This window comes from Rhinolophus sinicus, chromosome 14, assembly GCF_057876585.1.
Source record: "Rhinolophus sinicus isolate RSI-liver-muscle chromosome 14, RSI-T2T, whole genome shotgun sequence".
Classification (NCBI taxonomy): domain Eukaryota; kingdom Metazoa; phylum Chordata; class Mammalia; order Chiroptera; family Rhinolophidae; genus Rhinolophus; species Rhinolophus sinicus.
The window spans coordinates 85414778-85438323 of record NC_142514.1 but is presented as its reverse complement, the minus strand read 5'-3'; positions in this window follow the sequence as shown (position 1 = coordinate 85438323).

The window sequence follows — 23546 nt, the reverse complement described above, 5'->3', positions numbered from 1 at the left end:
ATGTGGTTAGAAAATGACAAGAAGGATTTGAAGATGGACCTCCTAACTCCTAGTCCATGTTGCTTTCCACCACACCACATCCTCTGTATCTATAGGCCTTGTAACCCTACCACAGGGGAAAGAGGTTGATCGAACATGACTCATGCTTGATGAGTCCATGAGGCTTCTAAAGATTATCATTTCTCTTTCTTTACTTTTGAACCATCTTTTCAGTAGACAGATCTGGTGTCTAACCCAAAATTAGAAGCAAAGTCATAGTTTCGTAGGTTGCAGAATCATCCTCTTACCTCTTTTGAGAGCTCTCAAAATCTTGAAGAAAGGGAAATCTGAGCTAAGGCAGGATTTAAAGCAAAAAAGAAGGATGTCGATGGAAAAAGGAATGGAATTAACAAAGCAGTTTGTCTGCAATGTGCCAAACCCTACACATGCAAATGAGCACCTGATTGATTTTAAGCAGTGACACCAGGCACCATTATTTTCGTGAAAAAAAGAAATAAATCTTTTCAGTCAACATACTCAGTCCGTTTCCTCCAGCTCATATTTAGACACAAAAATTGATTTCACCCATATTCCAAAAGAAAGACCAAACAGGTAGAAAAAGGAATGGGTAAGCACCAATCCCCAGTAGTTCTGAAGACAGTGGGCTAGCCCTCTCTTGCTGGCATCATCTTGATACAACTAAGGTGTAATTCTAAATTCTGGAAAGTGGATCATTTTTCTTACATGACTGAGAAACTGTGCTTGGAAGCAATTACTAGGGAGGTTTTTCAGAAATGTTTTGCACAACTGTACCTTTGAAGTAATAAGACTACATCCTCCTCACAAAGTGACCACTGTGTAGGAAACAACATCACTTGGAAGCATATGCTCTGAGAGATTGTGTAAAAGTCAGCCATGCTACGTCATAGTCTTTGGAATATCTCATCAAGAGTTCTTTCCTTCTCCTTTTTAACCAGATTTCAATTTTAACCAAAAATTTTAAGGTAAACTAGTATCTTGATGACCGCATGAGTTTTAAAACATTATCTTGGCCCTTTTCTGGTTTAGTATTGTTTTAACACTGCTGGTATTTCAGGAGTTAAAATAATCACCTTTCAACGTGGGACTCAAGTAACATTAAAAAATATTCCTGAGTTTAATAGAGCCTACTAATAATTCTGCTTTTCCTAGAACATTCAGTTAATGGGCAAAAAATGCCTCATGATTTAGGGGTGGCTGCCTTCACTGGTGTTGTCCCTGTTCCAACAAGAAAAGGCTCTCTTGTATGTGAGGGTGATCTGTCTGCGACATCTGTCACTGGTGATTCGGCTGATCTGGCTGGCTAAGCAGGTCCCCTTCTTCCCTCACCACTCCATGCGTGTCCCTCCTGAAGCTGTGTGCTAGGTAAAAGAGGACGACCTTCCTGATAGAGGAGAGGACCATTCTTCTGACAAAGGTATACGAATAGCTGTGCTCCCCTGCTAGAACCTCCAATCAAGCACTCAATGTCCATTTGTAGGAGAACATAGGGTAGTCACGATTCCAATACTCCAGACACACATCTAAATGAGGTGCTGCATGTGGCAGTCTGCCTTTCTTTTAAAATTAATTAATAAATTTTTTAAAAGGCTCTCTCTAAGAGGAGCATTAAGTTTATATCCACTGGCCTGGTTTGCGTAAATGCCAATCCATTGTTTATGGAGCATAGGCCAGAGCCTGATGTTAGACTTGTCCTAGCTCTGTTTTATACACCCAAGTCTGACCACCCAAACCCTGACAAGTGGTGTCCTGAATCCCAGCTATCGTGACTTGACTTTGAATAGCATAGCACAGTCAACACAATTGCAAAAAAGTTAAAAAAAAAAAAAAAAAAACTTTGATGGTTTTAATTTGCTTATTTGTTATAGAAAGAATCAATATGTGCTATTAACGAGGTTTTATCAGAATATGACCTATTACAAATTTTAAATAAGACAGTAAGGACCTGAATACTTTGAATCTCATGTCAATCTTATAAAGATTCTGCCCCTTTTATTATAATAAATGTTACACTGTATTGTAATCAACTTTTTTTATTCTTTTCTTTTCCAATTACAGTTGACATACAATATTGTATTACTTTCAGATGTACAACATAGTAATTAGAAATTTATATAACTTATGAAGTAATCACCCTAATAGATCAGATATCCATCTGACACCATACACAGTTATTACAATATTATTTACTATATTCCCTATGCTATATGTTACATCCCATGACAATTTTGTAACTACAATTTGTACTTCTACTCCGCTCCCCTTTTTCACCCATCCGACAACAACACTCCCATCTGGCAACCATTACAATGTTCTCTGTATCTATGAGTCTGTTTCTGTTTTGTTTGTTCTATTTTTTTTTTTTCTTTATTAGATTCAACATATAAGTGAAGTCATATGATAATTTTCTTTCTCTGAGTTACTTCACTTAGCCCTCTAGGTCTATCCATGTTGTTGCAAAAGTTAAGATTTCATTTTTTATGGCCAAGTAATATTCCATTGTATATATGCATCATTTCTTCTTTATCCGTTCATCTATTAATGGACACTTAGATTGCTTCCATATCTTGGCTGTTGTAAATAATGCTGCAGTGAACAGGTGGATGACTATGTCTTTTTGAATTTGTATCTTGGGTTTCTTCAGATAAATACCCAGAAGTGGAGTTACTGGGTCCTTCTTTATCTCTTGTTATAGCCTTTGTTTTAAAGTCTGTTTTGTCTGGTATAAGTATTGCTACCCCAACTTTTTTTCTTATTTCCATTTTCATGAAATGTATTTTTCCATCCCTTTACTTTTAGTCCATGTGTATCTTTGGATCTGAAATGAGTTTCTTGTAGGCAGCATATGTAAGGGTCTTGTTTTCTTATCCATTCTGCCACTCTATGGCTTTTGATTGAAGCATTTAATCCATTTACATTTAATTGATGATAGATATGTAGTTATTGTTATTTTATTATTCATACTTTTTACCTTTCTCCTTCTTCTCCTTCTTCTCCTTCTTCTCCTTCTTCTCCTTCTTCTCCTTCTTCTCCTTCTTCTCCTTCTTCTCCTTCTTCTCCTTCTTCTCCTTCTTCTTCTTCTTCTTCAAGAAGTCCCTTTAACATTTCTTGTAATACTGGTTTGGTGGTGATGAACCCCTTTAGCTTTTTCTTGTCTAGGAAGCTCTTTATCTGTCCTTTGATTCTAAATGATAGCTTTTCTGGAGAGAGTAATCTTAGTTGTAGGTCCTTGCTTTTCATCACTTTGAATATTTATGCCACTCTCTTCTGGCCTGCAAAGTTTCTGTTGAGAAATCAGCTGAGTGTCTTATGGGAGCTCCCTTGTAAGTAACTAATTGCTTTTGTCTTGCAGCTTTTAAGATTCTTCCTTTTCTTTAACCTTTAGCATTTTAATGACGATGTGTCTTGGTATAAGCCTCTTTGGATTCATCTTGTTTGGGACTCTGCTTCCTGGGCTTTTTTGTCTATCTCCTTCATCATGATAAGGAAATTTCCCTCGTTATTTTTTCAAATAGGTTTTCCATTTTTTTATCTTTCTCTTCTCCTTCTGGTACCCTCATAATGCAAGTGTTGGTACACTTGATGTTGTCCCAGAGGCCCTATAAACTGTCATCATTGTTTTGAATTCTTTGTTCTTTTTGCTGTTGTGATTGGGTGTTTTCTGTTACCTTATTTTCAAAGTCATTGATTCAATCCTCTGCTTCATTTAGTCCACTGTTGATTCCCTTTAATGTATTATTCATTTCAGTTATTGTAGTCTTCATTTCTAACTGGTTCATTTTTATGTTTTCTATCTCCAATTTTATGTTTTCTGTCTCTTTGTTAAAGTTCTCACTGAGATCATTGAGCATCTTTATAACAAGCGTTTTGAACCTTGCAACTGGTAGATTGCTTGTCTTCATTTTATTTAGTTCTTTTTCTGGAGCTTTGTTCTGATCTTTCATTTTGGATTTTTTTTTTTTTTATCTCTCCATTTTGGTCATTTCCGTGAGTTCATTTCTATATATTAGGCAGAGCTGTTATGTCTCCCTGTCTTGGTAGGGTGATATTATATAGTAGGTGTCCTCTGGGGTCCAGTAGTGCAGTCCCCATGGTCACCTGAGCCAGGTGCCCCAGGTGTGTTCCTTGTGAGGGTTATGTGTGCCATCCTGTTACAGTTGAGCCTCTATTACTGTTGGAACATTAATGGGAGGGATTGAACCTCAGGTTGATTTGTTGTGAGGACTGGCTGTGACTACAGTGGAGGAGCTGTTGTGCAGGGACTGATCCTATCGAGCAGGATTCACTTTAGAGGGGTTCTGGTGCCTGCCCAGTGTGCCCTTTGGGTGTGTCATTTGTGGAGGTGGTTGGGTGGTGCCCTGGTGTGTTCTGAACCTGGCCACTGGCTGTGTTGGTTCTGGAGACTCTCGGGAGGGGCTCTGGTGCAGGTCAACTTCAGCTGCTGCTTGTGTCCTGCTCAGGGAAACTTGGTATGAGCTACAAAGTGATCTTCAGATGGTTGGGCTTGAAGGTGCCTGGGAGAGTCTAAGCTGAGAACCGAGGCCAGCTGTCACTAGTGCCAGACTTTGGGCTACTTAGCAAGAGATACAGGGCACACTGATACCAGATGCTGCTTGTTTGAGGTTTGTGAACCTTTGAGAGATTTTAGGAAAGTCTGCAACATGAGCCAAGACAGACCATTTGTATAGAAAAGTCATTGGAAGTGGCTTGGTTGGGCCCACACTTTGGGTGGAGTGGGTTCTCAGAGACTCACCAGGCTGGGGCAAATGTTGTTAGCCAGGTTGATGGAGACTCAGATATGGTAATGGCCTATGTGTGCAGGATGGATGGGGGCAGGGTTCAACAAAGGAAAATGACATCACCCCAGCACTTCTGTCTAGGAGAAAGCTGCCTCTCCAGCCTTCGCCCTGAAGCCAGACAATTTAGTTCCTCCCCATATGTCCCTGGTATGTTTTGAGTTGCTGCCCTAGCAGTGGAGCTCAGAGTAAGCGAGTCTGTCAGCAAGTAAGTCCTTTCTCAGGCCCTTTAAGAGAAATGCCTGGGACTCCAGCAGGCCTCCATCTCACTCAGCCACAATCTCCACTGGTTTTCACAACCAGAATTTGTGGGGACTTCTCTTCCTGACACTGGAACCCTGGGCTGGGGAGCCTGGTGTGGAGCTGGGACTCTTTGCTCCTCAGGGGTAACCTCCACAGCTGAGATCTCCCTCCTGATTTTTAACCTCCACATGTGGGTGTGGGGCCAGCCTGTTCCCATGTCTGCCCCCTGCTACCAGTCTCAAAGTGGCTTCTTTTGTATATCCTTAGTTATAGGACTTCTGTTCAGCTAGACTTCGGGAAGTTCTCAATGATGGTGGTTCTATAATTTAGTTGTAATTTTGATGTGGTTGCAGGAGGAGGCAAGCACAGCACTTACCTACTTGGCCATCTTGAGTGGAAGCTCCCCATAATCAAACTTTTCACATACTTTTGTTATTTATTACTGGTCGCCCTCAGCTAGAGTAAAGGCACCTGGAACAGTGTCTGGCACATAATAGGCATTTAGTATGTATATTTAATGGGTGGAAAGTAGGCTGGATAGATGGATGGATGGATGGATGGATGGATGGATGGATGGATGGATGGAACCATATTCTCTATTAGATTGTGAGCATATCTGTGAGCGTTTCATAGTCGTGCAACTATGAAAAGGTAATACACACACACTGTCAAGTAAAATTCAAACAAACAACCTGTTAAAAAACTTATGACATTAATTATTCAGATTTGAACACTGGATATTTTACATTAATCAATTATCGTCCATTTGTTTAGGTATGGAATGTATTACAGTTATAGTTAACATACTAAAATACTTAAAAATGTAATGATGCCTGCAATTTGTCTGAAAATAATTTTGGTACAGAGGGAGGAAAATGAAGGGAGATATAGATGAAATGAGATTGGCCATGAGTTGATCATTATTTTGGAGTAATGAATACATGGAAGTCTATTATACTATTGTCTTTGCACTTGCGTATATTTGAATATTATTCATAGTAAAATGTTAAATATTCTAGCCATACAAAATGGCAAAGAACTAAATGTAAGGTGTTACCAGATATTCTAGGCATTTACCAGGACACGTGTGTGTGTGTGTGTGTGTGTGTGTGTGTGTGTGTGTATGTGTGTGCGCGCTCACATGTGCATGCATGTGCACCATACACTCTTTTATTATACACAGCCTTTTATACTCAGGAACATTCATGCTGTTCTCTATTTTGCTTCTTTCCCTGTACAATACATCCTAAACATCAGTCTACATCCAGACGGGGACCTCTTGAGAGCAAGGACACTATGGAATTTACTTTGAATCCCTAGAACTTGGCACAATGCCTGGCACCTGTCAGACCATCAGCAAATGTTTGATGAATTGAATACCTAGTCACCGCAGCTTCTCATCCTCTAAGCACCTTTGCCTCCCTTACTCCACAGGTGGCATCTAAGAGAGGGTTGCAGAGCTGCATGGTACCTGGCACATGGAGGGTCTTCACAAATATTTACTAGAGGAATTAGGAAGGGGAAGAGAATCACAACAAGGCATAAGCCTGATAGAAAAAGTTCTCATTAATAATAGCTGAGCACCTGGTGTTCTGCACCAGGAAGTAAATGGTACCAAGTCTCTTTGTGGGCAGGTCTTCTCTGACTTCGGGAAACCAAGCTAAAGCTGCTAAAGCTATATTTACTGCACATGCCACATGGCCTGGGTTGTTTTGGGTTTGGGGGTGTTTAGTTTCAGTGTTGTTTTTTTTGTTTGGTTGTTTGCTTGTCTGTTTGTTTAGCCCGCTCTATTCCTTCAAACACTATAGGCTTTCAATATGTTTGCTCCAAAAGTTACCTTTAATCCTCAGTAGAATTCATAGAGCTGCTCATGAGATCTGATAGATCATTGACATCGCTGTGTCTTTCCTGAAAGCCTTGGATCTTATAGGATCCTATATGTTGTATTAATTTTGAAGAATGTATTGTTAGGGGGCAGATGGGTGGCTCAGTTGGTTAGAGCGCATGCTCTCAACCACAAGGTTGCCGGTTCGACTCCCACAAAGGATGGTGAGCTGCACCCCCTGCAACTAACAACTGGCAACTGGACCTGGAGCTGAGCTGAACCCTCCACAACTAAGACTGAAAGGACAACAATTTGACTTGGAAAAAGTCCCGGAAGTACACACTGTTCCCCAATAAAGGCCTGTTCCCCTTCCCCAATAAAACCTTAAAAAAAAAAAAAAAAAAAAAAAAGAATGTATTATTAGCAGTCATTGATTCTGCTGTTATCTTGCTGGGCAGCATTAATAGCAGAAAAGCTACGTGAGTGAAGTGGCTACCAGATAATTTGGGCCCCAAGCTTTGCTTAATATTGAATGTCTTGAAAGGGGTTAGCAGTATTTGAATATGGCTTTTTAAAAAATAACTATTACTGAATGAATACCAAAAAAATAGAGTAAAAGAAACTATTATAAATTGGAATTTTCTAGCATTGCGCATATTTTAAGCAATGCCCTATTTGTGTACACAGCTGTGGAATGTGAAAATGTTCTTACCACTAATGCATCAAAGTCAATACATTGTGCTTCCTTTGCAGATTACATTATTTGAAAGATGAAAAGATCATTTCAACAAGTAGACCCCTTCTTCATAGTCCAGAATCTCATTGAACTCTGTCTTTAAAATGTCACTAAAAAGACTCATTTGAACTAACATTAGGGTTTAGATTGGGTGGGAGCTCAGATCTTTCCATGAATGGTGTATGTGCTGAGTGAGTTATGCATGTTTGTGTAAAGACAGGACAATGAGTACAAGAAAAGAAGAGCAAAAGAGGCTAGAGAATATATGCAAGTTTGAAATCGGAAGGGAAAATATCAAATAAATGTTATTTTAAGTTAGCCACTTAAATCATCATAGAAACAGGAACTGGCCAAAATACTTGAGGCCTGCTCAGGCAGCACACCCTTGTCTACAGCAAAATACAGACTGGGTGGCTTAAACAATAGACATTTATTTCCTCACAGTTCTGGAGGCTGGAAGTCTGAGATCAGAGTGCCAGCAAGGTCAGGTTCTAGCAAGAGCCTTCTTCTGGCTTGGAGAACACCACCTTCTCACTGTGTTCTCACATGACCTTTCCTTTGTGCGTGTGGAGAGAGAGAGAGAGATAAGGGAGGGAGAGAGAGAGAGAGAAAAAAAAGACACAGAGAGAGAGATCTTTGTGTTCTTGTAAGGGCACTGATTCCATCATGGAGACCCCAACCTCATCAAACTTAATCACCTCCCAAAGGCCCCACCTGCAAATACCATCACATTATAATGTAGGCCTTCAACACATGAACTGTGGGGAGACCTGAACATTCAGTCCACGACCACACCTAAAGTAATTTTAGCACTTTGTATTTCATGTGGTTGTTCTGAGAATCTGTGTTTACAGACGCTCTTTTACACATTGCTTTGGGATGATCACTCATTTGACATTCAGGAAATATTTATTATCATTGACTCTGTGCCAGGTGTAGTCCTGGGCCTTGGGAGATACAGAAGGAATAAAAATAGATTTGGTGTCCTATCCTCAAGGGGCTCACAGTTTAATGAGAGTTGGAGAAACACCATGAACACATAAGAAAGAAAGAAATAAACAAGTAAATAAAAATAAATTGCCACCTGCAATGCTGCCTGGAAAGACAGCAACAGGGTACAGTCCTAGAGAAAAGGGTGGGGAAACAAGGCATCTACTTTAGGTCAGGTGCTTAAGGAAGGCTTCTTTGAGAAGGTGACATTTAAGTTGACACTTGAAAGACAAGGAAGAATGTTCCAGCAGATGGAATGGCAGATGTGAAGACCTCCAGCAGAAGAGAGTCTGGCTCATGCTAGGAACCAAATTAGGTCTATGTGCTTGGAACACAGTGAGTGAGGGGGAGAGTGGCACAGCATGAGGGTGGGAGGTTAGCAGAGTAAGACTGCACTGGGACTTGCAGGCCAAGGTAAGGCACTATTTTATTCTAAGGATGATTAAAGCCATCATCAAGTTTTAAGCTGGGAAATAGGTGGTGTGCATTGTATGACTTCTACTCTCTTAGTTCCTATAAAGCAATCACTTGATGGAGATAAAGAAGGCAGGAAGAAACATAGATGAGAGTCTCCATGGATGATGGAGACAGAAGCAACTTAGCTATTTTGAGTCCACGAGGATTATTTCAGCCTCAGATCTTAGAAAACTATTTGTAGACCGAGTGGTGCTTGGAAACTATTTCTCAGGTGATAAGGAAACTGCGCATTCAGCAAACATTTGTTGGATGTCTACCCGGGTGGGCCATGTGGTGGCAGTACAAAGATGAATAAGACAAAGACCTTGCCCACCAAGCGCTCTCTTTCAGGCTAGTCAAGGACACTGACAAGTACATAAAAGATGTTAAAGGAACCTGTTAAGAGCTCTGAGAGAGATCATCATGGAGTAGGAGGATACAGAAGACTGGACCCTGCTGGTGGGGCAAGTAGCAGGGAAAGTCTTGTTCACAAAAGAGATGATGCTTGAACAGACCTCTGAGGAAAAAGAAGGACGTTCCCCAGGTGGATGGAGTTGGGTGTGGAGAGGCAGTACAGGTGGGGGAGATGTGTGAGCAGTGCATGCGTGGGCCACCGTGCTGGTGAGTGCGACCAGAGGGCTGCATCCCCAAACGGAGGGGCAGTGAAGGATCTATGTGTTAACAAGAAAAAGAGAGGAAGACTAAAATGGATGTCTTTAGAAAGAAGTGTGAAGAACAGTTTGCAAAGAGAATAAAGACAGAGGTAGAGTCTGATGCAATAGCCCAGGCAGCAATAGATAAGTCAAATCTGAGGGAAGATTACCAGATTCATAAAAGTGAGCCTCCATTGTATTCCCTAGAACACCAAGTACAACACTGAACACATGATACTAAATATATATATATTGTCAAATTGGATTGAGTAAATATGCTTATATAATATACAAAATGTCCAGTTCTAGAGTCAGTGTAAGATATTACACTAACATGGAGAGGCAAAGAGCTAGGTGCTTTTTTTACATATTTATAAGGCCCACACAGGTTAATGTATATTCTTGACATCACAAATTTATTTCTATGTTAATTTACTTTCAGAAAGCATGTATAACCATAATATACATGGTGAGAAAGTAATTTTATTCATGTGTTTGGACATAAAAAATACCATTATGCACTCTAATAATCCCAGTTGACAGTCAGAATCATTTTTTTAAAAAAACAGATACATTAAGAAAGAATTCAAGAAAAGAAACAACAGAGCTTGATCTGGCTCCTCTGTTTTGCCAGGTGGCACTGATTTACACCAAGTGCAGTCATTTGCAAGTCCATTTCATGATCAATGTGTAGCCGAGTTTGCCTTTATACAGCATTATGAAAACATTGTCTCAACATTTGCATTTGTGCAAAAAGCCCTCCTAAAGAACTCTGAAAGAACTCTGACTGCATGTACTATGCAGACAACTAATGAAGCGCTTTATCATTTATTTTATTTTATTTATTTATTTTACCCTATGATGTCAGCACAATGACAGCATAGGAATTGGTCCCTGGAAAGATACCAAAGTACTACACCATTAAAATCCAAATGTGGTTATTTTATTTTATTACTATTTTTTTTAATTGGGGAATATTGGGGAACTGTGTGTTTCTCCAGGGCCCATCAGCTCCAAGTTTTCCTTCGATCTAGTTGTGGAGGACGCAGCTCAGCTCCAAGTCCAGTCTCCATTTTTCAATCTTAGTTGCAGGGGGCACAGCCCACCATCGCATGCGGGAATTGAACCCACTACCTTGTTGTTGAGAGCTTGCTCTGTAACCAACTGAGCCATCCAGCCACCCCCACCCCCCAAATGGGGTTATTTTAGATGTTGATTCAAGTCTTCTCCAAAATAGTAAAGGACATTGTTATTCCATTTGGATAACTCTGAGATTATTCTGACGATATTTCACCTCTAAAGGGATAAAAGTCAGTCAGGGAAAGCTGGTCTCCATTATCTCTGCCAAGGGCTTTCATGGTCTGGAGCCCACACCAGTCTCTACCCAGCCAGCGAGCTGTGAGTTAATCATACTGCCTGTTGGCATAACTGAGTCCCCATGTTTCCCTCCACCCCCATTGAATGGAAAATGGTTCCACCATTTGGAACCACAGATAACTGAGAGAACTGGAAGGTTTTTTTTCTTTTTTCGTCCTCACTTCTCTTCACACCTGAAGTTTAAACAAGTGATACATCTCTGGCTTTCTCTACAGCCCCTTCACCAGCCCCTCCTTTTGGATAAGCCTCAGTTTCGTGGCCTGGCATGCTGGAGAAACTGGTTCTACACACCCAGGGGAAAAATGACAGCTTTTCACAGCAAGCTGCTCAGCTCATAAACAGCAACGGGAAGCGTCCACACACGTCCCAACCTGCCTCTTCCAAAATGTCAGTGCAGCCAGCACGGCAGGGAAATCTTCAGGGAACATTCGCAACTCTTTACATAACTTTCTGGAAAGTAGCTTAATAATGTTTACATCCTGAACAGATCACGGGTGATAGCTCTACCATTCTCATGCCCACAGGTGAGTGACCAGCTCACCCTGCTTCTGATGGCTTGTGCCATTCTTCTTTCTGAGTGGCCCTGAGAGGCAGAGAGAGGGAGGGAAGGACCAAGCTAAATGGCAGGGAAGTTAGCTTAGTAAAGAATGAGGTGTCCAAAAACCTGGCAAACAGCCTATTTTTTATGCCTTAAGGTAAGAAAGCCAACTGCTTTTCCTGGAACTTGCTCTAAATTTCACACCCCTTTTTGCAAATGTCTGCTATATGGTAAACTGTGTGAGCTCCTGGACAAGAGTGACAAAGTACACAGCAGATATAATTTATTTAGGAACACATGAGCTCTGAAATGGTAAATTCATTCAGGGTTTGTTTAGCTGTTGTGTTGTTCATGGAAAGTGCATAGCATACCAGGAAAACACCCCCAAATTCAGGTTTAAGTTCTTTTAGGGCCATATTTAAATCTAGAAGATACAAGTGAGCTTCCAACTCAATCACATCAAAATTTGGGCTTTAAAAACTAACATTATTTCCATGTGAGACAATGAGAGAAACAGTGAAACTGTGACGTTGTCCCTTTAGATTGAAGACTACCAGGGAAAAAGGGGGCATGTCAGGCTAAATTTAGGGAAGAAAAGGAAAGGGGTGGGGGAATAGATTGTCATTTTCAGATTACAATTTCATTTCACTTTAATAAGATTTTAAGTTTGGTTTGTTTTTCACACCCAATAGTATAGCAATAGGGATAAAAATCTTTGGGTTTGCTATTGCATGAGAAGACTTATTAAAGGTTAGACCTGTTTTATGTATTATTTTTAATACACATTTCACAGTGTTTACTGCAGAAGTCTTTTCAGGGAAATTAGCAATGGAACAATTTCTATATTTAAAACCACAAGCCCCCCTGTATGTTGAATTAGCCTGTTATGTAACCATAATATGTACTAGAAAGAAAAGTTCATTAAAACTGAGTTGTTATGCCTTTTTATTTTTCTCTACACTACCCGGTATCTTGGGAAATTCTGCCATCGCCTTGACTTTAGGTTTAAGACATAAAGTGATTATGTATTTTTGATATATTCTGTTTTTGTTTTTGTTAATAAATAGCTATCCTGTAAGAAACTATCAATGACAGTCAGAAATTACATAATTATAAACAAGTAATATTTTACTATCTTTATATAAAAAACAAACGTGAATATGAAGACATCTAAAAATGCAGAAATAGTAAGTTATATCTTCCATGTGTCAATATATAAAAACATAGCTAGTAGGCAAACTTTTTCAAAATCAAGAAATAGTTCCTTGTTTATTAGGTTAAAACCCTAAATCCTCCAGGAAATGTATAATTCCGTCTTTTGAACAATATTAATATTTTGTTGTCACACAAAATATGTAAATAGCCTTTCATATTATCGTGTTCATTTGCATGTACAATGGGGGTCAGATGGGAAACAAAATACCATTCTTATTTGTATACCAATGAGAAAAAAAAGAATGACTGTGTATAAGCTACATAATGTCTAACTCTTACACAAGTTGAGCTTTTTGTGAAGATTAATACTTCAGTGCTACTTGGCACTCTGTTATTCAAAGGTTGGTTCTAATTCATTTTCCCCCATGGATAAATATTCTTGAGATTTATGGAAAAGGACATCCTGTCTCTTCCAGAAAGTAAATAAAGCTAAATCAGAAAGAAAGAAATACGACAATCCAATTGGAAAAGTATAGAAACCATCATAGACAAACACTTTGGCTTCGAATGAAAAGATAAATAAATTAATACCTCCTAGAAAAGTCCATGCCACTTCTTGCACAAAACCCACACTACTACTAGGACTTTGAGTTAGTTCAGTATAGACAGTTCACCAGACATAATGTATTTGATAAAGCTTCTGGCTTTTTATCTTCAGACAGTTTGCTATATTAATTGAAAAGTCCCAGGAATATGAGAAACAATGGCAATAATTCAAAATTTTTCATTATCTGTTCTTGGCTGTGTCTTCATTTGTCATAACTGTTGGGCTATAATAAAGGAGCTGCTTCTGTCTTTTCATATAATTTGGGGTTTATTCTTTCTGAGTACTAGTTTCAGTCCTGGGCCACGCTGGCCCATTGGGAGGGTCTGGGCTCCTTCGTCCCCAGGAAGCCTCATGTTGATGTATTTATTACTCACTACACCAAGATTACCTTTATCTCTGACCACTCCAGCCTTAGTAACCCTTTTCAGTTCAACCAGAATCAGGCCATTAGTGAAAGGATGAGGGAGAGACAAAGTTTCCAAATTGGAAGTGATCACAAGGTCATAAAAATCCAAGGGCAAGGATTATTAAAAACATGGTTTATAATGGAAGTTATTCCTATGAAAGGAACAAATAGCCTGTGGTAAGTTAACAACAGCATTCCCCATAAGTATTTACATTCGTGCACCTCATAACGACATCTCCATCAACAGCGGACCACAGATGTGATGGTAGTCCCACAAGATTACAATAGAGCTGAAAAATTCCTACCATCTAGAGACATTGTAGACAACGTCATAGCACAACACATTCTTCACATGTTTGTGGTGATGCAGTGTAAACATGCCTACTGTGCTGCCAGTTGTATAAAAGTATAGCACCTACAATTACAAGTAGACTATACCATCTAGGTAAGTGCACTGTCTGATGTTCACACAACAATCAATCTCCTAACATGCATTTCTCAGAACACAGTCCCAACATTAAGCAATGCATGAGTGTATTTCCAGAAGAGTGTGTCTGTGCAGGGTGATCTTCTTTTACTCCCTGTTTTAGGTGTTTACCTGTCTTCTTACTAAAGGCAGGGGACATACCAATTAGGTTAAAAAAAAAGCCACAATCTTAATTAGTCTTGCTAAGGCTTGATTAGCATAATAATGTACTAGAATTTTAATATAAGAGCTGGTCAATATTAGCAAGGACTGTTTGTCCACTCAAAGGGACAAGAATAGTCATCCCCTACTCCCAATCCACCCAGGAGAAATTACAACAAATTTATTGATGGTGAGTTTGAGCCCTGAAATAAAGGCCCAGAGTAAAAGGCAGAATAGGCTCTAGGGAGTACAAATAAAGACAGGAAGCAGAGAGGTGACTCCCTAATGCTCGTGGGTGCTATCCTCTGAGTGGACAGGTAAGGTGGTGGGCAAAAGTCCCTTGCTTTTTTCATTGGTTGATTACTCTTCCGGGAACCCTCATCTCCCTAACATCCATGCGGAAAACTCTCACCTCCTTCAAATCTTCACTAACATGTCACCATTTCAGTGAGGCCTACCCCACCCATGCTATTTGACATTGCAAACTACCCTCCACTCATTCACTCTGACCCTTATTTCTTTCTTCTATCTATTATTATCTTCTAAATATATACTATATTACATAAGGTCATTTATTTTTTTATTAAGTTATCATCTATTTTCCATCTCCTCTCACCCACAGGAGGTTAGGAGGTATTGGTCTGTTTTTTTCACTCATGTTCCCTAATTCTCCCAGGCACCTAGATCAAAGCCTACACACAGTAAAAATTTCTTCTACTTCTGGACTCTACACCTCAGTTCACTCCAAATTTCACCTGTTATACTGAAGCGGTTACATTAGGTTATTGTCACCTCAAAAAAGTCACCATGACAACAGCGTGTACAGTTCAGACCACTATCTCTGAATCCTTCAGCTTCAGAATTGTCTATGTCTATCAGAGTTAGCCACCAATTCCTACATTGTCACCAAAAACTCAGGTTTCCTTTTTCATTTAGAGTAGTTATTGCTAATAAGTTATTGCTGATAAACTATGTTCAGTCAAAAAGCAAACTTTATTGACAGGAGAGAACCTTAGGAAAACAAAAAAAGAAAAAGAAAAGGTCACCAGCATGCTACCAAAATAATAATAATGAAGAAGTGGGGAAAGAGAAGAAATGAAAAGACAGAGGGAGAGAAAAGATGCTAATATTTTAATCAGTTACATAGGAAAAAGAGCTTCTTAATTGTTATATGCCATTGCTGCAAATGGTCAAATCTCAAATTTTTTAAATTCCAAAGAAAGAAATAAGAAAAAAACAAAAAACCATCATTAGATAGGGTGGAATTTGAGGCCTCAAATCAGCTTCAGAATGGTTATTTTAGGTCTTAAACAATTTAAGCAACTTTTTCTCTTTTTCATGGAGAGATCAGAGAAAATTTTTCAGTTAGGCATCTAAAAACTAGAAGATTTAATTATAGGAATTTTTCTATCACTAACATTCCCCTTTAAACATGCAGCTCTTGAGACCCTGTACTTTCTATATTTGTATTTCAATATAATTTCTCGTATTTTGCACAGATGCACAGATGCATTTTGTTGGATTCATTATAAGGAATCAAAACTTTATACTGTGGAAAATCTTTGGTTTTCAAGTGAGACTTTGAAACTTCTATAGAAACAACATTTCCAATTTTTTGTTGCAGATCATATAAGTATTAAAGAGCAGAGTGCTAAAATCTTATTCCTGTGACTAGAGCCCCTGGCCCTGGAAAAGCCATTTGAACTGCGTTGATTCCCATAATTTTGTGTGTGTTTACAAATATAACTGAAAGACTGTTAATTTCTTCACCAGGCACAAGTGAAGGAAAGAAATGAGAATGCTTTTCCTCAGGGAACCAAAGCAAAGGCTGATGAACTAGAGTTGATGTAAACTAAGACGAGGAAGAAGAAGTCATTTGTTCATGCAGCATCTGTTTAATTATCATTAGACCTCAGATTTATAACTGTAAGACTGTAGACACAAGGCTAGAGGGACAATACAGAAAATATCAGCCCTTCTGCTTAAGGCTCAGCAGAATGCCTTGAACACCATTCAAATAATGAATGAATAAATGAATGAATGAATGAGTCAATGAATTAATGATTCCATGAGAGACAACATGCAATATAGAAAATCAAAACAAGGAACTCTTTGAGTAAATGTCAAATATTAAACACCTTATAGTTCAGATTTTTTCAGTCTTCCTTATAAATTAAAGAGGCAGGGAAGGTAACTTAAAGGAAGTGGGACTTACATGGATATTTAAAGGAGTGATATGTATGTATTGTAGCAATATTTATAGTAACAGAAAATAATGGAAACCACAAAAAGAGATTACTTAACCAAGTTATGGTACTTCATACAGTAGAATACTCTACATCTCAAAAAATAATGTAAAGGAATTATTAACAGCATGAAAAAAATCTTACTTAATATATCATTAAATGAAATAAAAAGTTTTTCAAATGAATATATGTAATGAAGCCATTTTGTGAATAAAAAAATACATACCTGCATGAATGTTCACAGTTGTTAGCCATGTCTCTGTTAATTAATTAATTATTCACTCTACTAATATATTTTGCAATGAATATGTATCATAATTGTTTTAATAAGAAAATATATATATATTTGTATGCAGAATAATGGTTTCCCAGAGACACTCATTCCCTAACCCCTGGAACCTGTGAATATGTTGTTTTATGTAGCAAATGAGAGTTAAGGTTGTGGAGTGGGGTGGGGTTCTGAATCAGCTAATGTTAAATTAGAGATTCTCCTGGATTGTCTGGGCAGGCCCAATCATATGAATGCTTTAAAGAGGACGAGGCAGCAGAGGAGAGGTCAAAGAGATGGGGTCCTGAGAAGGAGTCCGCCTGCCATTACTGGCTTTGAAGATGAAGGAAGGAGGCCACCATCCAAGGAATGGAGCAGCTCTAAAGGCTGGAAATGGTCCTCAGTTTACAGCCAGCAAAGAAATAGGGATCTCAGCCCTGCAACCACAAGGAACTGAATTCTGCCAACAACCCAAATGAGAAGGAAACGAATTTTTCCCAACAGCTTCCAGAAAGGAGCATGGTCAACCGACACTTTGATTTAGTTTCAGTGAGACCCAAATAAGATTTCTGACCTACAGAACTGTGGGAAAATAAATGTGTGTATTTTCAAACCACTAAGCTGTGGTAATGTGTTACGGCAGCAATAGACAACTAACACAGTTGGGAAGAATTTGAAAATGCAGAGAGATTGAGGGTAATGAATTTTACTCAGGGGTGGAAGTGACATTTTGGGAGACCCAATAGGAGCAAATGTTAATAGAGAGGAGAGTGAGAGACAGAGTTGGGCACTCCAGGTTAGAGAAGGCAGAGGTCAGCTGTCCCCTGCCTCTGCGAGGTGTACCAGGTGAAGACTACCTTCTGAGAAGCTTGTGGGTGGGAGGGAGGAAAAGACTCTCCCGGAATTAAGTCCCTGGGGAAAATGGAAGAGATACTTAAAAGGCTTGAAAACCCACTCCTGGAGACTGGTAGTCTAGGAAGCAAAGGGAAAATGACTGAAAAGGAGACCAGCCAGCAGCAAAGCCCCAGCTGGAGTGATCTGTCCCAGACAGGGCCAGTAGCACTAATTGGCCCAGGAGCCAACTGAGATGAGATCCTCGTCAATTGATGGGTATTGGCAAAAAGCCCTGGTAGAAGCTACATGTAATCACGATCCCAGGGAAAAAATGATAAGCTAGTCCTAAAGCTCACCCATCCTCAGCCCTCTTATTGTTCCACGTTAGGATTAGGCAGTGAGAGATGGCTAAAACTGCCTCATCGTTCCTTCAGAATGAGAGCCTGTGTTCTTCAAATTTACTCAGCCATACACAAGCAGTATTTGTATAAACAGCAGCTCATTGGTCTTGCATTTAGCCAAATCTAAAGAAAGTGAATGACTGTATTGAATTCTATGTTTTTTTCCTTGTTTGTTACTTCATTACATGGAGTTTGGATCAAAGCCTACATTTAATATAAATAAAAGTCGATCTGCAAAATATTATGAAAAAGATCGTTAAATCCCAGAAAAGTAGCCATTCCTGAAACCTGAAATTTTCCGTTTTTTTGATAGACTGCCAGCAGCACTTTGTTTGGATTAGAATTAAGTGTCTGCCAAATTGGGAACTCAAAAGATTTTTTTATAAATTTAATATAAGATTTTAAGCAGCTCTTCTCAAATACTCCAGCAAAAACAAGCGTTTTTCTACATTAAAAATATGGTGACTTTATAGCCAGTTACTTCCCAGAAAGTCGAGGAGAAAGAGGAGAGACAGACCTAATATAACCTTATTTTCCTGTTGCAAATTCAGAAATGCAGAGAGTTCTAGAATAAGATGCCTTGGGGGTGGGGTCGGGAGGTAAAATTGGAGGTGACAGTTTTTACCAGCCTCTAGTCTAGAGTATAACAACCAGCCCAGCACACATCAATGCACCTTAAGTCAGAAGGAAGCAGGATGAACCATCCTATCCTACCCCAGGAAAGGGACCCAGGAGAGCAGCACCATCGTGACATTCACCTATTGAGAGCGGCCACGTGCCAAGTCTTTGCTAAAGACTTTCTCAGATATTGACTAACTCTCAGGAGCCATGGGAGACACAGGTCACGATACCCCCTTTAACAGAATAGGAAGCCAGAGCAGAGCGGATGGATACGGGCTTACTCCTCCCCAGCCATCCAGCGTAAACTCTCGGTCATCCTCAGCTCTATTGCCCGGTTTTGTTATTTCCTTCATTACATCTATCTCTATCTGGAATTATTCTATTTATTTGTTTGCTTCTGGGTTCCCAGAGGATGCTTGATAAATATGCATTTGAGTGAATGGATGCACTTGCCCAAGGCCCCACACCTGTCAGCATCGGGGCTAGAATTTGAACTCTGTTCTATCCAAATCCAAAGTTAACTACATATTTAAAGTGTTTTGTTTTGTTTTTTCATTTAAAAAGAGCTACTTAAATACTTACTGATGAAATGATGAGATATCTGATATACTTTAAAATAACGCAAGGGGTGGAGGTCGCATGTAAATGAAACAAAATGACTATGGTTAACAATTGTTGAAGGTGAGTGATAAATATGTGCAGGTTTATTGCAATATTTTTCTTTTATGGATTTTGGCATAATAAAAAGTTTAACTTAAAAAACAAAGAGAACTTCAACCCTCATTTTTTTTAATTTCTGTTCTCTCTTTTCCCGCTACAATCTTTGCTGTTGCCAGTCTAAATTTCATTCTTCTCATTCTATGATACCTAAACAATTTCTATTTCCTTTATTGCCTTTTCTTTCCCATTTCATTGACTAATATACAGTAGACATAAATTTGTTTTTCCCTGAACACTTATACATATAAAATATTGTCTGATTCTCAGTTTTGTCCATTAACAAAAAAGCAGGAATTTCATTCTAAAATTCTACATGTGCAAATTAGTGAGTTTGTGTACAACTTTAATACATTTAATAGTTTAAGTAAAATTTAAAATTCATGTGTGCAAGAGAATTGCAACACAGGGCACACCTGACTCCTTATTTAAACTATTAAACATAACATACCACTATTCATTAAGTGTTCCGAGATGAGCAAGCAAGCAGTAACACCTACTCAAGGAATTTACAAGAAGTAAGACTATCTTTGCACACCAAATAAAAGAGAAATTTAATGGTTTTGCTTTCATTCTTCTGATTCCCATCATCGTTCTATCACTGTGACTGTGGCACATATTATTGGTTTCTCAACCTATTTCCATTCCTGATGCTTCCTAGCCACCTAAACCCAAATGTTGGAGCAACAGTGTGCCCATCCCCAGGTGAGGTAGTCACCTCTCACCCTCTCTCACTTCTAAGAATAGCCCTATAAAACTATCTGGCCAAGGAGATATACATGAAACTCCAGTCATGCGCTAGGAAAATTTTAGCATTTGTTTATGAAAGCGGACAGAAACAGTTGGCATGCCCTTCTCATCACCACCACCACACACACACACACACACACACACACACACACACACACACACGCCCAAACACACACACACTTCTCCCCACCGTGAATGTAGATGTGATGACTGCAGCTACAGCAACAGTCTTGCAACCATGAGGATGGAATCCAACAAACATAGAGTGATAGACTGGAAGGAGGTAAGAAACCTGTGTATTTAATGAAAGGCATGACAGCACACCTGAATCAATGCTAGCAACCATCTACCTCTAGATATCTCCTTGTATTCTTTAAGTCAGATCTTTCAATAGTTGCAGCCAAATACATTTCTAATTGATATAGTGATTTTTGCTGAAAATCTTCAACTGCAAATGAATATTAATAAATTTCATAGAGAAAATGAGGAAGATGCTAAAATAGGTGGGCCTTGACGACATACAAGATCATGGCTTTGCTCAGATCATAGGGTTTACTCAGTGACTTCATATAACACCTCCGCATTGCAGTTCTGTAGATTTTTTAAAAATATACAAGCCTCTATCCACTCAAAAGACTGTTTCATTCAGTACCTAATTTACGGTTCTAATCTAAACTGGATGAAATGAGGCACTATATACTTTACCATAAGTAAAAAACATACTGTAAAATAAAATGTATGCATAATGTTTCCACTATCTACTCCTTGTTTCATCTTATCACTTATAAGTTTCATGACCATCAAAAACAATTCCTAGTTAATGATCCTTTCCTTTCCCCTCTGCTAGTTACCATTCCCTTTCTGAGTTCACCTTTTATCTTCTTACACTGATTCCCACCCACTAACACTCCATCTGCAATTTTTAATTCCTTCCCCCCAGAAATAATTGCTGGACTTTAAGCCCATCCTATATGAGTTATTAGAACCTTTCCTTTGCTCAACATTCATTGAGCACCTACTATGTGCTATATGCAGTGTGAGGTGCTGGCATATACTGGTGAGTGCACCTGTCTGGTGAATCTAGTGGTCTAGAGAAGCACAGATTCTCTCTTAAATGTAACCAGTCATGCAGTACAATTTATTTTTATGTGGTTGAAACTAATGTATATGAAGAAAGCAGTTTTTTAAATGTTTTTAAAGCTTGATATTCCAGACTTACTATCACAAATGAATGATTTGCTAGTGACCTTTAGATGCTTTAATAGGGTGACAAGCCTACCTGGGCAAGAATTGAAATGGTTCTGTATGTTTTAATATATACCAAAAAGAAAAAGTTGTGTTTGAGTATTTGGGCTTCCTTCAGAGGGTATCAGCAACTTAGAAAAATTGCCAAGTCAAGGCAATACACACACACACACACACACAATGTTAGACTTAAAGCAACCTTAGAGATTGAAGTCCATTCTGAATTATCCTTTGACATGTTGGGAAACTGGATCCCAAAAAAGTTCAGTGACTTGGCTAAAATTACAGACTAGTAGATGTTGACGACCCAATTATTTCACTCAGAGAGGAGGTTTATTATAGCAGAAGTTAATTAAATTAGATAATAGAACAAGAATCATCAAATCATGGCTGTAAAACTGACTCTGGCCCTCTGTTGAGAGGAGACAATTAAAGAGAGAATCCGTGGTTCTCTAGACCACCTGCATCACCAGACAGGTGCACTCACCAGTATATGCCAGCACCTCACACTGCATAAAGGAAATCAAACTCAATCTGCTATTAGGGTGAGGGGGCAGGTCCAGTAGTTGGTTGAGCTGCTACAAGTTATTGACTCTCGGAGTTCCGGAAAAATGGCGGCGTGAGGTGAGCCTCTGTAAAACTCCACTGGAATTTACAACGAATCGAACAACAAAAACTCCACAGAGGACTCCCTGCACAGCAGACAGGCAAGACGAAGAGGCCCACTACCGACTGAAATCACCTACAGGTGGGAGATCCGCGCGAGTGGAGGGAGGAGGAAAGGGAGAAGCGCGCGGAGACGGAGCCGCGCGGGCGCAGGACGCAGACCCAGCTCAGTGCGCCGAGCTCGCTGCTTCCCGGAACTACCGCAGCTGCAAGTGAGGGAAGAACTCGGACTGCTAGGGCTCCGCCAGGGCTCCACAGGGCTGAGGGGGCAGCATATACCACGGCTGAACCCAACGCTCACGGCAGAGACCTCGGAGAAAAGACTGAGGGAAAAAGGCTGAAAACGGTGGTTTAAGCCCGCACTGCCGAGCAGAGAACGGAGCCTTAGGCACTGAGACTAGCCGCCCCCTCGCTCCCCTCCCAGAGCTCGCCCCGCCCCCACCTGCCCGGTGCTAGAAGCGAAACAGTAGCAGTGTCAGATCGAAGCAACAGAGGATCTGCTGTTTTGAGATCTGTGGGCCGCGGACGCAAATTCACAGCCCAATTGGTTCCGACGGGGGAGGGAGCCGTGGAAGCAGGACTGGCTGTGGTGGTGGTCGCCGCCATTGCTCTGGGCCACCTCTCACAGCTCACCCCACCCCTGACCCCACCTATCTGGGTGGATCCCTGCAGGAGTAAACAGAACTGCTGAAACATACGGGCTCTGAATCAGGAGCTGGAAGAGCTTTGGAACATCAAAAGCTCTCCGCATACCCACCGGGACACTGCGCCCTGTGACCTAGACGAACTATTAACAGAGGAGAAGGCCGTCTCCCAGGGAATCCCCCCATTGTGTGAGAAGCAGGAATAGTGCAGAGAAAACAGCACTACCGTGTGGGAGAAGAAAAATAAATTGCAGTTGGAGAAATAATAAGACATTCTACCAACAAGTACTGGAAAACAAAAGAAAGACCTCTTCCTATCAACCTGTTGCAGAAGTCACTCCTGTAGATGTCTAGGAAGAGAAATAGTAAACCAGTAATCGCCATGAAAAACCAAGGCAACAAGATAGCTCAGAAAGAAAGTGAAAAGTCTCCAGAGAAGGCACTTAAAGATACAGAAATATGTGACTTAAGTGACAGAGAATTCAAGATTGCAGTTCTGAAAAAACTCAACGAGATACAAGAAAACACAGATAGGCAGTTAAATGAACTCAGAAACTCAATCCAAGAACAACATGAGCATTTTACGAAAGAGATTGAAATTTTAAAAAAGAACCAAAGAGAATTTCTGGAGATTAAGAACTCAATAGAAGAAATTAAGAATGAAATAACCAGCTTAGGTAGTAGAGTTGACCAGATGGAGGAAAGAATTAGTGACATCGAAGATAG